The 12,983-nt window shown below is 43.7% G+C and overlaps 1 long non-coding RNA gene across 6 annotated transcripts; it reads left to right on the forward strand.

Moving 5' to 3' along the window:
* Positions 1 to 299: 299 nt before the first annotated feature.
* On the forward strand, positions 300 to 7,932 carry LOC140688640 (uncharacterized). Of its 6 annotated transcripts, none has more exons than XR_012063349.1 (7): positions 300 to 459; positions 967 to 1,099; positions 2,107 to 2,307; positions 2,395 to 2,503; positions 4,759 to 4,853; positions 7,018 to 7,139; positions 7,507 to 7,932. It is a non-coding gene; the product is annotated as an uncharacterized lncRNA (long non-coding RNA). The 6 variants fall into 6 exon arrangements; XR_012063348.1 differs by lacking the exon at positions 300 to 459 and adding an exon at positions 467 to 542; XR_012063352.1 differs by lacking the exon at positions 300 to 459 and adding an exon at positions 467 to 542 and having other exon boundaries at positions 2,107 to 2,286.
* The last annotated feature ends 5,051 nt before the right edge of the window (positions 7,933 to 12,983 follow it).

Raw genomic sequence — 12,983 nt, forward strand, 5'->3', positions numbered from 1 at the left:
TTGGTGACAAGGGGTGCGTCTGACGCAGAAGTGGGTCACCGTGGTAGTTCCACAAACCAAGAGGACAGGAGGCAGGCGGGCTCCAGTATTTCACACTTGAGGTAAAAGCACAGAGAAATGGAGGCCTACGTCGTTGCAGGTGGGGCTGGGGAAGCAGGCGTGCAGAAACCGAGGAGCCAGGAGCCACAGACGGTTCTCACCGGCGCGCTCGGCCGTCTGCAGTACGGAATGGAGAGGTCTGCCGGAGAACAGCCGGGAGCCACTGGCACACCTTCCATCCTCCAAAGGCCAGCCTCGGCCTGCCACAGCCGGGGAAGCTGCCACGGCCGCTGCACTTCTTCGGCCTTCAGAATCTCACGGCAGCCCCTCACTTCGGCAGAACGCAGTTCGCAGGCTTCCAGGTCCTGCGGCGGATGAGAGAGCGTAACGAACTAACGGCGCTCAGCCGCCAGCGGAGAGGTGGGCACAGTTTACCCCGTTAGCCAGCTGGTCATACTGCTGAACCCATATTTGGATTTATCTTTACTTTAATTTTTACAGAGGTACCGGGGATTGAACCCCGCACCTCCCCCGTGCTGAGCATGCCTTCTCCCACTGAGCTATCCCCCCGCATAGATTTAAGCCTGAGCAGCCTGGGCAGTAGGGCCTGGGCGCTGGCCACGGGCTGGAGCTACACCGCTCAGATCTCCTCCACTTCGGAGTAGAACTCTGCTGCCCAGGAAGCTGGAGGCCTTCTCAGGGACCGTCTCAGCTGCAAAGCTGCCTCTCTCCGTGCACTGTCCGTGCAGGGACAGGCCACGCCCAGTGGCTGTCGCGGAAGTAGAAAGTCCAGGTAGTTTGGCACCAGCGTGTGACGCTTCTGCTAAGTCGTGTAGACCCACAGCTCACACTGGCAGCCGACCTCTGACCATGGGGGCTCAGCTTTTCCCTCTGAGGCATCTTCATCCGGCCCTTTCTCTCCCACAGGTGTTACCTGAAGAGCACTTTATAATACATATTCTGAAAACTCTGTCTACCTACCTGCCTGCCTGCCTATCCATCTATTTTTGCTACGTAATGAAGCAATATTTTGTGGACTGAGGTCACTGAGGGTGAACAGGTGCGTACCTAAATAATGGGGTTGGAAGAAACGTTGGTAGCAAGAAAGGCAACTCTGTATCCAGAGGAAATGTCTGTCACAGTGGAAAAGGTGATATGATAAAATGATGTGATGAGAGACACCCGGCATGGCTAACCCACTGTCCCGTGGTGAAGCCCAGGACCCTGTCACCGCTGGCAGCGGAACAATAATGGTTCCCACTTCCTTTCCCCTTCCAGTCTCGTGTGTCCTCGGCAGATATGCACGTCTCCCACTCTTCAGTCTCTGAAATGAGATACGCCCAGGTGTTGAAACTTTCCCACTTATGTGAAGAGACAGGGTCGAAAGTCGTATAATGACTGAGAGCTGTATCTGTTTTATTAATCCACCAAACTGGATTTAGCTTTTAGTTTTAAAAAATGTTTCCTTAGAGCTTATGCCACCATGTCTCTCCACGGGAACTGCTACTCGTTAACCTTCACTCTGTTCTATTCACTGACACGTTTGCCGACTTTCTGAAAATCAGTGAGAAGTTCTCACCTGTCTTAATTGTTCTGCTAGAGCTTCAATCGCGTGTAAATTAATTACGCCTCGAATGTTCAAACCCCTTTAAAATGTTCTATTTTCAAGAAACTTCTGCTAACACTACATCTACTTAGAAAACTTTTAAATGTAAAACTGACAGCTCTTCTGTTTTATTTCCTCTTCTTGTTAGGCTACCTCTTTTTAAACAATTGGGCAATTTCTATCTTTTCAGAAAAATTAGGAATTTTTGTAATTCATATATGAATCAGAAATGTAATTTTAGTACGTGTGTCTGCCTGTGAGCATGGATGTTACATGAAATGCCTTAATTTTTGGAGAGCGGACTGAGTAGTTATTCATACTGTGAGCTTTGGTGTGAAAATGCCCAGAGGCGAGTTTTAGCTCCTGCTCACACTGGTCGTGGTCTCCTGGTCTAATTACTCAGTGGCTGTGTGTTCTCAGCTTTCTCACTGGTAAACTGATCATTTCATCATTACTTACAGAGTTTACTGCGACGGCAAATCAAATAGTTCACAGAGATCTGAAGGACTAGCAAGACTGAGCCAGTCAAAGAGGAAGAAAAAGGCAGGTTCCAGACAGAGGGAGCCATAGCTGGGGGCCATGGAACAGACGGGCTCAGCAGAGGAACCGGGAGTGGTCAGTCCCAGGACCATGAGAAACAGGTGTGACCAAAGGCGGCCCAGGTGAGGGCCCCTGTCCTGTCTGACTTGCAGAAGTGAGACCGTCTTTACTTTGCCCTTGAACCTGAATGATATTTCGCTTGGGTCTAGAATTCTTGCTCACCATCTTGCCCCCTGAACATCCTGCCGTTTGCTCATCGCCATCTGGCACTGTTGCTGCTGAGGTGGTTGAGGCTGCCTGGGGTTTGTTCCACTGAAGGTAAACAATTTTCTCCTTTACTGAATATAATGCATATTTTGATATTGTTTCATTAATGATGGTCAGTGAGTCCGAAACCCCACCACATATGTTCTCACTGGTGGTTCCTTTGCTGTAAATTGTCTCCTTTTGGAAATCTTATCACACATCACTGAAACGCTTACATCTTTCCTCTACATTTCACCTTTTCTAATAACTTCGCAGCCTCCATTTCCATTTCTAATGAGTTTTGTGGGGCTGGTTTTTATGCCTAATTTTCTGCTTTAATTTAATTTAATTTTGTCCTATTAATAACTCAGCGGTTTTATTCCTTCATTGTTGTTTTAGATTCAGCAGTTGTTTCTCTGGCGGCAAGCAGCCTTTGCCTGTGTCTGACTTCCAGAGCTCCTTTCACAGGCACAGTGCCCTCTGAAATGTTACAATGGAATTAATATAAATTTCTACTTGCTTTAGATATCACTTGGGTTCTTCAGAGAATCAGCAACAGTAGGAATAGCTAATTAAAAAAAAAAAAGAGAGAAAGGGGGGTGGATTTTAGAAATTGGCTCCGCCCACAGTGGGGGCAGGCAAGCATGACATCTGCATGACAGGCTGGTACCTGGGTACCCAGACAGGATTTCTACATTACAGTCTCCCCAGCCCCTGTTCTGGAGGCAAATCTTCTTTACTTAAAATCAACTGATCGTAAATGCTAATAATCAAATCTACCACATACTTTTGCAGCAGCATCTAGAATAGGGTTTGACCGAATACTGGGGTCGTAACCTGGCCAACATGACACACACAGTCACATGATCATTTACACCAGTTACTGTCACGTTTAGAAGAAAGATCACAGTCCCTTGTGCTATTGAGTGTCTTCCTGTTCCCTGAACTATTCTACTTTTTAAAAAACCAGCTGTTCTGATTCCTCCATGCAGTTCCCTTTTGATGAAATGCGCCATCTTTCCCTTGGCCCTCCTTTTTGCTTGTGTTTTGTTTTGTTTGTAATCGATATAGAATTTGTGTGAACGTCTGTCCAGACGTGGAGGTAGAAACGTATTCGGTCAAATCAGGCCACAATCGGTCATCTGCCTCCAACTCCCGCTTTACAATCTCTCATAAGCAGTAAAAGTAATAATCCTTTTAGTAAAAGAAATATGCTTGTAATAACCCTGCTTAGTCTCTGTCCGGTTGAAAACTTATTTCCAGCTAAAAGTGATAACTTTGGGTAAAAACTGGATCGTCATTGAAAACTGTCCTATGAAACTGAAGCCAAAAGATCACCATAAGGCAAGCAATCAAAATGATTGGTTTAGCAAGCTAGGGAAAAGCGATTTTGGAATTTTTGTTAAAAGAATTAAAAATAAATGATCATTGATACCTTTTTATAAAAGTAAGGGGAGTGGTCAGTGGTTATTAATTAAACACACACTGCCACCTACTGACTGCACAATTCTGCTACGAATGTTGCCTTCAACATCAATGTTATGCCACACAATTTTCCAGTGTGCGAAGGCTGCAGTCATTCCTTTGATTTTCCAAATTTTCCAAGAATTTGTATTCATTTAAAACGGTCACATTTCAATCTCAAGTTCTGCTAACTGAAGTGGAATTTACATGTGCTTAAATTAAATGACTGCCACTCTACAAAATCACTGTCATCAGGAGGCAATTCTTTTCAAGTGTCCCTTTGTGCGAGGAACTGCGTGATGCAAAATATGTCCACATCCTTCTCACACGAGGCTCAGTGACAGTTCCCGAGACTGACAAGGACAGTCAGACCCCGTGCCCCGCACGCCCCTGCTGAAATGATTGAAGACACGCAGGCACTGACGTAACTTCCTAATGAAGGAGAAACTGAAGCCTACTTCATAACAGGTGCAGGAAGGACGGTTGGGGTTAGCACCTTTCCCTTTCACTTCGATACGACTTTATAGGGGACGTAACAGTGAGAGTTCTGTGGATGATCAAATGGCTGCAGTGACCGGGGAAGAGCATGACGCCCTGTGTTTCAGTGGGATGCAGTATTTTAAAAGCGCAGGTGCAACGATCCCTCGCGTGGCTCACTAGGACACTGTGAAGTTTCTAGAAAGTAAAGCAGGGAAGGGCAGGCCTGTGCTCACAGGGCAGATTTGTGGTGTGCGGAGGAAGCAATGGCTCAGAGCCAGGGGCATGGGGCCAGGGAGGCTCATCTCCAGGGGACACCACGTAGGCCCATTGCTGGCTTCAGGGTCCCAGGCACCCTGCACCCTAAACCCTTTCTGTGTTAACAGATGCGCTGCCGAGAGTCAAGACTGACGGTCCTATCAAAGTGCAGAGTGCTGATCTCCTCTGGGCAAAACTCTCCAGTGCTGGACTCCCTCCCCGGGTGAGGCCTTTTCTGGAACACTGCTCAACTCTCTTGACAAGAGGGGAACCTGTGAGACTCTGTTACAAAAATAGAATCAGCAGGTCCTTCCGACTGAATTCTTTTGTTCACTCATTTCAGGGACCACTTCAAAGCAGGATGGTTTTGCATAACCCATTCATCTGTAAAACACTGTGCTTTATTTGAGTTAGAATATTTGTTTTTTGTTAAACATAAACAAATGAAACCACAGCACGTGCCACCAGACCGAGAGCCCAGCAGGAAGGATTTATGGTGCATGGGTGTAGGTCCTAGGACGCAAGCCTTAAATCCAAGGTCAGCAAGACCTAGTACAATCTTCCACCCCTCAGTGGGTTTACTTGGAGGAAGCAGATGAAGTTGTAGGGGTTTACAAGAACAAAATAGCTTACACTCATAGCTACAGGCTGTCTCTGTTGAAAAGGTCCCCAATATAGACTTGTACCCCACGTGCACTTAGTGACGGGAAGGAGAGGGACTGGTGAGGAGTGGACTGGAAGTAATGGTAACATGGGATCTTATAAAGGAAAAGCTTTTCTCTCCATGAATCAGGCTTTTACTAAAGCACCGTTGACCCACCCTATAAGGTAGCAATGTCATGTAGATGATCAAACACAAGATTGCTAGAAAATTTGAGAGGGCTTCTTTCTGTTGTTTAAGCCTCCATTTTTTTTTAAACTAATTTGTTCTAGCAGCCATGGGGAACTAGTAAGGTCCAGATGACTTTCTTGTCCTATAACCTGGGGCTGTCTTCCATAAGACTAGATATCACTTGAGTACCTTTGGCAGTATTGGCGCCGTGCTGAACCTTCTGCGCAGTATCTGTCCTAATTCAGATTGGGTTTCTGCTTAGTTGCAACAGAGTAGCTCCGATAAATTTCCTAGGTAAGATTTAGAACTAATTTTATTCGTTTAAAACTTGCAGTGATAGCCTAATTCCTTCACTCCTGTGGTCAGCTAATCATGGCCACTAAACATACTAGGTCCTAAGCCCTGGGACCATAAACGTTACCTTGTACGGGAAAAGTGCTTTCAAGGTGTGATGGAATTAAGGAGCTTGAAATGGTGAGAGTACCTTGAATTATCTGGGCAGGTTCTAAAGGCAATCACAAGGGCCCTTCGAAGAGGGAGGCAGAGGCAGAGGTGACAACACAAAGGAGAAGGCCATGTGAGAAAGAAAAGAGAGAGATGTGAAGATGCTGCCTTTGAAGACTGGAGTGAGTTGGGCACAAGACAAGGGACAGCGGAGCCACCAAAGCTGGAAGAGGCTAACGCCTGGGTTCCAGCCCAGCAGTACTGACTCACAGCTGTAGCCTGCAGAACAGGGAGAGGAGAATTTCCTGTCATTTAAGCTTCCTTCTTTTTTTTTTTTTTTAAGTAATTTGTTATAGCAGCCATCACAAACTGATACACTCAAGGTGACTCTCTCATCCTATAACCCAGGGTTCTCTTCCATAATACTGGGTATCATTTAGATACCTTTGGTATCCTTAGCAGCGTGCTAAACCTTTTATACAAAGTGTCTCCAATCCTTGTACATCTTTTCCCCTGAAATCATACTGCTCTCTTCCTGGCTCACTCTGCGCCAGTCGTACGAGATGCCTTAACATGCCAGAGTATTCCAGGTTTGTGCAGTGGTTGTTTCCTCTGCACGATGTCTAATCTTTCGCTCAGACATCATGATGATGACCTCTCTGGCCCTCTTCAAATCTCAGCTCACATTGCCTTCTCGCCGGGTCTACCTCCCAAATACTCTGTTCCACGTTGCAGCCTCCTTCCATACCCAGCATAACACAGTAGTTGTATCTGCTCTCTTCTATTATTGTAATCTCATTCAAATCTCTAAAATGTTAAATAATTTACTGAATGGTTGTGGCTATCTTACATCTTCTGTCTGCTCCCTCTAGGATGTGAGTCGCATGAAGTGAAAGATTTTCTCTCTTTGGTTCACTAATGTATTCCTAATGCATAGAACAATACTGAGCACATAATAGACACTCAGTAATTTTTTTCTTGAATGAATAATTGAGGGAAAACATTTAAAAGATTATTACAATAAGTTAATGATGTTGAGAACCTAAATCATACCAAAATGAATTTCCACTTCCAATTCATGTCAAATCTTCTTGTGCTTTTATTATTTCAGTTTCTGTTCTATGCTGGCTAAAGGCTCCAATGCCATTAATAGGGCCACAGAATTGGCAGTGACTTATAGATATGCCGCTGTGTTCTTCTGGTTATCAGGCAGGCTGAGAGCTTTCTATTTACGTAAGTCCTCAATGAGTCTCCACACAAATCTATCCCCTGGGCAAGGGCAGAAATGCCAGAGACTGAATTTCTATAATAAGGTTGGATCTTAAAGACTGCTGCAGAAACTCACCTTGAATGGATGTAAAGAAAAAATGTGTAAACATTGTCCGGGTAAACTGGATAACAGACAGAGGGAGGCACATTTCTTTTGCAGAACTTATTTAAAATCTTCCCTGATCTCTTAACAAGGGAAATCAGGAGGAATTCCTTATTTCTTTAGGGAAAGGGACTGAAATACTAAGAGTAAATCACTTTAGAAAACAACTTCTCTAAATGGAAAACGGTTTTCAGTATGTTATAAAATTGGGATGCTTTACTCTTTTAGAAAAGAAGTTCAGAGCAACGCTGGGAAGGACCATGCCCTGAGGGCAGGTAGGGTGGCACCAGCACTAGGACCTTCAGGAGAGCAGGAATCAACACAGGAGGCTGAGGCTACAGAAGTTCAGTGATTGTCCCCTGGTGGACGAGCATCCCAGGGAACGAGCCAGGGAAAGAGAACGTCCACTGGCACGAAGGTCCTAACCAGCTGAACACTGAGGCCAGACAACATGCAGTTTTCAGTGCCATTAGCTAATAGCCATACTTCCTTGATTGCACTTTCCAGGGGTGCTGAACACTAACCTTTCCATTTGATGACAAAGTATCTTGGTTTGGCAACCTGCAGCCCCCTTTCCCCTTTTGTTTTTTAGAAAGACATTTCAACAATGAACAGATCCAATTAAAGGAAATTTGTGTTCTACTTTTTAAACAAGGATGATGTATTTATTCAAATTAGGAGTTAACGTTGTTAACAGGTTTTGAATATTATTTTAAGAAAAGGTGAGAAACTCATCGCTCAATTCTATTTCAAGAAAGTGTGTTATAACTTACATATTTAGAATTTAATGATTAAAGAAGACCCTCCCAGGGACAGTTACGGATCATAGAATCCCAGAAGAAACAAATCACAGAACACTGGTAGGAAAAGAGGGGGAAAAGGAATTAAAATGTGAAAAGCTTTTAATTCCAACTAATTTAAGGAATGTAAATAACCAACCAGGAAAAGAAATACTTGGAGAAATGTTTATAGTGGATAGTATGATATCCGACAAATTACTTAACAGATTAGAGAAGTGGAAAGGGGGGGTGTGGCCTGATCATGGTAGAAATGTCTATTGGAAGCAAACTATTTTAAGTATGGTTGTGCTGAATATTAATTCTACAAAGCATAATTATCAGATCATTGATACAATCTAAAATTTGGGTAAGAAATTAAAATAATTATTCGGAGGAAATGTTACTACATCTGATTTATTGTATGCATTTGTTTTTTAAACCACTGGGTGAGTTTCACTTAATAGCATATGCTAAACCAAACTCATTCAGGAAAGCAGTCACTGAGTGAGGCCCTGCAAACATAAACATGAGTGAAAAACAGTCCCTGTTCTAAGCTGCTTGGAGTTTGGTAGAACGAAGGAGCCTAGATTACCCGATATCAGAATAAAATGCAAGTTGAGAAAAATCATGTTGACAAATTGTTTCGGTCTTAGCTGTTTTGCACAGTTGTGATTGATTCTGCTAATTCTCAAAAGGTTTTTTTTTTCTTTTGAAACTTCCTTTCTGTTAAAAAAAAAAATGCTATCCTACAACAGTGAGTGTTCTTCAAAAAGGCAACGTCCCAGGATAGGAATCAACCTATGCAAAGAATAGCACAGATGGGAATAGGGTTCATACAGGAAGAAATTACTGCAGTAATCCAGGATGGAGGTGATGAGAACAAAGATCTTTATGTAGAAGCAATGAATTAAATGCAAGTATTAAAGGAAGACTCGCCCAACCTATAAAATAATGATGTATGTCTCTGAGCAGGGTCTGTTTTGGTCCTAAGAACTGGGTTTGTGTGTTAGAATATTTGGTATGTTTGAAATGGGGGTAGGAGGGAGGAGGGGAGGTGAATCTTAAACAAAATCCAGATCTCTCAGGGTAAAATGTGCACACGGAAGTGGGAAGACCCAGCTGCAGTCAAGAGAAGACCAGTTAGAGATGTGGAGCACATTATCCTAAGGACACAGGAGCACAAGGTAATGTAGGGTCACTGAAATGGACATTCACTGAGGGTTTACAACTACACGTCTTATCAGACCTGCAAAATACAGTGGCAAAGACTCTTGAAGCAGTGAATATATAAGGGTTTGAATTCAGCTAATGAAGAATATTATAGTAGATCATTAGGTAGAAAAAAATAAGTCATATTGAACTATATTCATAAAATCAGAGGTTGCCGTTACTACCCAGAGAGAATAAAACACAACAAGCCAGGGACCTGGTTACTGGGGGGTAAATCAAGGAAGGACCTGCTTAAAAGAATTTGGATATAAGACGTAGACCTGCTCAGAGGAATAATGTTGAACTTTCCCACCTTGGCCAAAGAATGTCAAAGGATAAATAAACGTAGCCGTTAGCAAGGACAGCTTACACTTCCAGAGATTAGGTCTGTCACCAGTCTCTATACTTTGATGGGCAGGAGGTATCTGGACCACATTATGGGAGCAGTTGTTTTAACGTTTACTATGCACAAGTACCTCTGGAGGTGTTTATTTGAAGTTCAGATTCCTGGCTTCTTTCTTCAGAGCTATAATTCAGTACATTTGGAGGAGGCTCCAGGAAACAGCATTTTGAATAAAAATTCCAGGTGACTCTGATAAATGTTATCTGTGGACCACAACTTGAGGAAAACTTAAAGAAGAGTTATAAAAAAAAAACTGCTATTAGATTGGTTTTATATCCAGGACTGGAAAATTTCCCAGAGTACACACCTTGGGGATAAGAAATATGTTGGTGACCAGCATCTGGGATGGGCTTTCTTCTCACTAGATAATAGAATGGATCTCTGTAGGTAGGAGATACAATGGATCAAATGGAGTCACTATTTTTGAATACTTATTTTTAATTACAGACTCAAGAGTCCAATAAATTCTCCAGTCAGAATGTGATTGTGAAAATGCTTTGAACCCCTAGACATAAGCACACAGATGTGACCAATAATCACACCACATCATCTGCTGATCCACCAAGCAATGCCCACCAGAGCTGGCGTGGAATTTCACGTGCATAAGGGACATGAAAGAACACTGTGGTCTTAATGTATCATTTAGTGGTAGAAGAATTGCATTTCTAATATTTCAGAATTCTAAAGAAATCTTGAAGTGACCCTAAGAAATAGAAATAGTAAATATGATACTCTACTACAGTTACACTTAATAAATAATAGATACTTTCAAAATTCTATACACTGTGGAAATGTGGGTAGATACTTAAGATGCAAAGAAAATGTCGTACTTCAAAAGGTCATTTTGCACGTGGCAATTTGCTTTCAAGAAGTACGCCTTTAAAATCATTGCTATTTTTTTTAACACAAATCATGCACAAGTCCTTTGGAGCTCATTTTTCTTACATCGTCATCATCTGCAAAAAAGCACGTGACATATACAAGGGGAGGGATATGAAATCAATGTGTCATTTGTATACAGGACAATAAAGAAAGTAAAATCAAATAATGAGTCATACTTCAGAATAGGTATTACTTTCAGTACAATTATCCTTGAGCTTTTTTTGAGAGAATTAAATATGAGATTCAAACCTCACTGTTTCTTTAGGGTTGCATACAAATTTGATTAGAACATTACATACAGGCATATCTCAGAGACGATGCAGGTTCGGTTCCAGACCACGGGGCTGCACTCTGCAGGCTACAAGGCTGTCCTCAACCAGCGTCAAGACCGCAGAAACAGCCCTGAGTCAACAACAGGGACGTGAGCGGTTTAATAGATGGAGGAGCAACAAGCTGGAAGCCAGGTCCTGGAGCTACGCCGCACTGTGCGCAGCAGAGATAGGGCAGCAGTCTTCGTCCCTGGGAGGGGGAGCGATGAGAGGAGGAACGGAAAGTTACCAGTTATAGGGGAATGGACAGCAGGTTGGCTCATTGGTTACCGGGGAAACCAGCAGAAGGGCACGCCCCTTCCTGCCCCTTTGATGACAACAAGCACCAGCTGGGGCCTGGGGCAAGCCTGTAGGAAGGCCAGGCAGGTGAGCGCTGTAGGTGAAGCAGGCACTGGTCCAGCAGGGGATGTGCAGAGGGCAAGAGCACAGCCATTTCGGGTGGCCTGATTGTACACAGACCACCACAACAAAGCAAACATAGAAATAAAGTGAGTCACAAGCTTTCTCATTTTCCCAGTGCATATAAAAGTTAACATTTACACTATACAGTAGTCTGGTAAGGGTGCAATAGCATTACATCAAAAAATGTTTATACATTAATTTTTAAACATTATATTGCTAAAAATGCTAATCAACATTGGAGTCTCCAGTGAGAAGTAAGCTTTTTGCTGATGGAGGGTCTTGGCGGCTACTGACCGGTCTGGGTGCTGGTTGCTGAAGCTTGTGGTGGCTGCAGCCACAACTTCTTAAAATAAAACAACAATAAACTTTGCTACATCCGTTGACTCTTCTTGCAAGAACGGTTTCTCTGCAGCATGCGCTGCTGTGTGATAGCATTTTACCCTCAGCAGAACTTTGAAAATTGGAGTCAGTCCTCTCCAACCCTGCTGCTGCTGTCACAGCGAAGTGTGTGTAACATGCTAAATCCTTTGTTGTCATGTCAACAGCCTTTAGAGCCTCTGCCCCAGGAATCAATTCCATCTCAAGAAATCAGTCTTTGCTCATCGTAAAAAGCAACTCCTCATCCTGCCAGTTTGGTCTCAAGAATGCTGCAATTGAGGCACATTTTCAGGCCCCATGTCTAGTTTTCTTGCTGTTTTCAGCACGTCTGCGGATACTTCCTCCACTGAAATCTGGGACCCCTCAGTGTCATCGAGGAGAGCTGGAATCAATTTTTCCAAACTCCTGTTAATGCTTTGACCGCTTCCCATGAATCAAGATGTTCTTAATGTCCTTAATGGCATCTGCAGTAGTGAATCTTTTACAGAAGGTTCTCAGCTGACTTTGCCCAGATGCACGAAAGGACTTAGCACCTGTAGCAGCCACAGCCTGACAAAATTCCTTAAATGATAAGACCTGAAAGTCAGAATTAATTCTTGACCCGTGTGCTGCAGAACGGCTGTCATGTTAGCAGGCGTGAACACAGCATTAATCTCGTATTTCTCATCAGAGCGCTTGGGTGACCAGGTGCGTTGCCAATGTGCCATTATATTTTGAAAGGAATCTTTTTTTCTGAGCAGTAGGTCTCGGGAGTGGGCTCAAAATATTCAGTAAACCATGTTGTAAACAGATGTGCCCTCATGCAGGCTTCGCTAGCCCATTTACAGAGCTCAGGCAGAGGAGATTCAGCATCGTTCTTAAGGAATTGTAATTGGGTATTGGCTTCAACTTACAGTCACCAGCTGCATCAGCCCCCAAGGAGAGTCAGCCTGTCCTTTGCAGCTTTGAAGCCAGGTGTTGACTTCTCTCCAGCTATGAAGGTTCTGGATGGCATCTTCATCCAGTAAGGCTGTTTGTCTGTATGGAAAATCTATTGTTTATTGCAGCCACCTTCATGAATTTTCTTAGTGAGGTTTTCTGGGTGACTTGCTGTGGATTCTTTATAGGCAACTGGCCGCTTCACCTTGCACCTTTATGTCACGGAGACGACTTCTTTCTGTAAGCCTCAGGGAACCATCCTCTGCCAGCTTCAAACCTCTCTTCTGGAGCGTTCTCACCTCACTCAGCCTTCATAGATCTGAAGAGAGTTTGGGACTTGCTCTGGATGAGGCTTTGGCTTACGGGAATGTTGGGGCTGGTCTGATCCATCCAGACAACTAGAAT

Source organism: Vicugna pacos, chromosome 23 (assembly GCF_048564905.1).
Source record: "Vicugna pacos chromosome 23, VicPac4, whole genome shotgun sequence".
NCBI classification, from domain to species: domain Eukaryota; kingdom Metazoa; phylum Chordata; class Mammalia; order Artiodactyla; family Camelidae; genus Vicugna; species Vicugna pacos.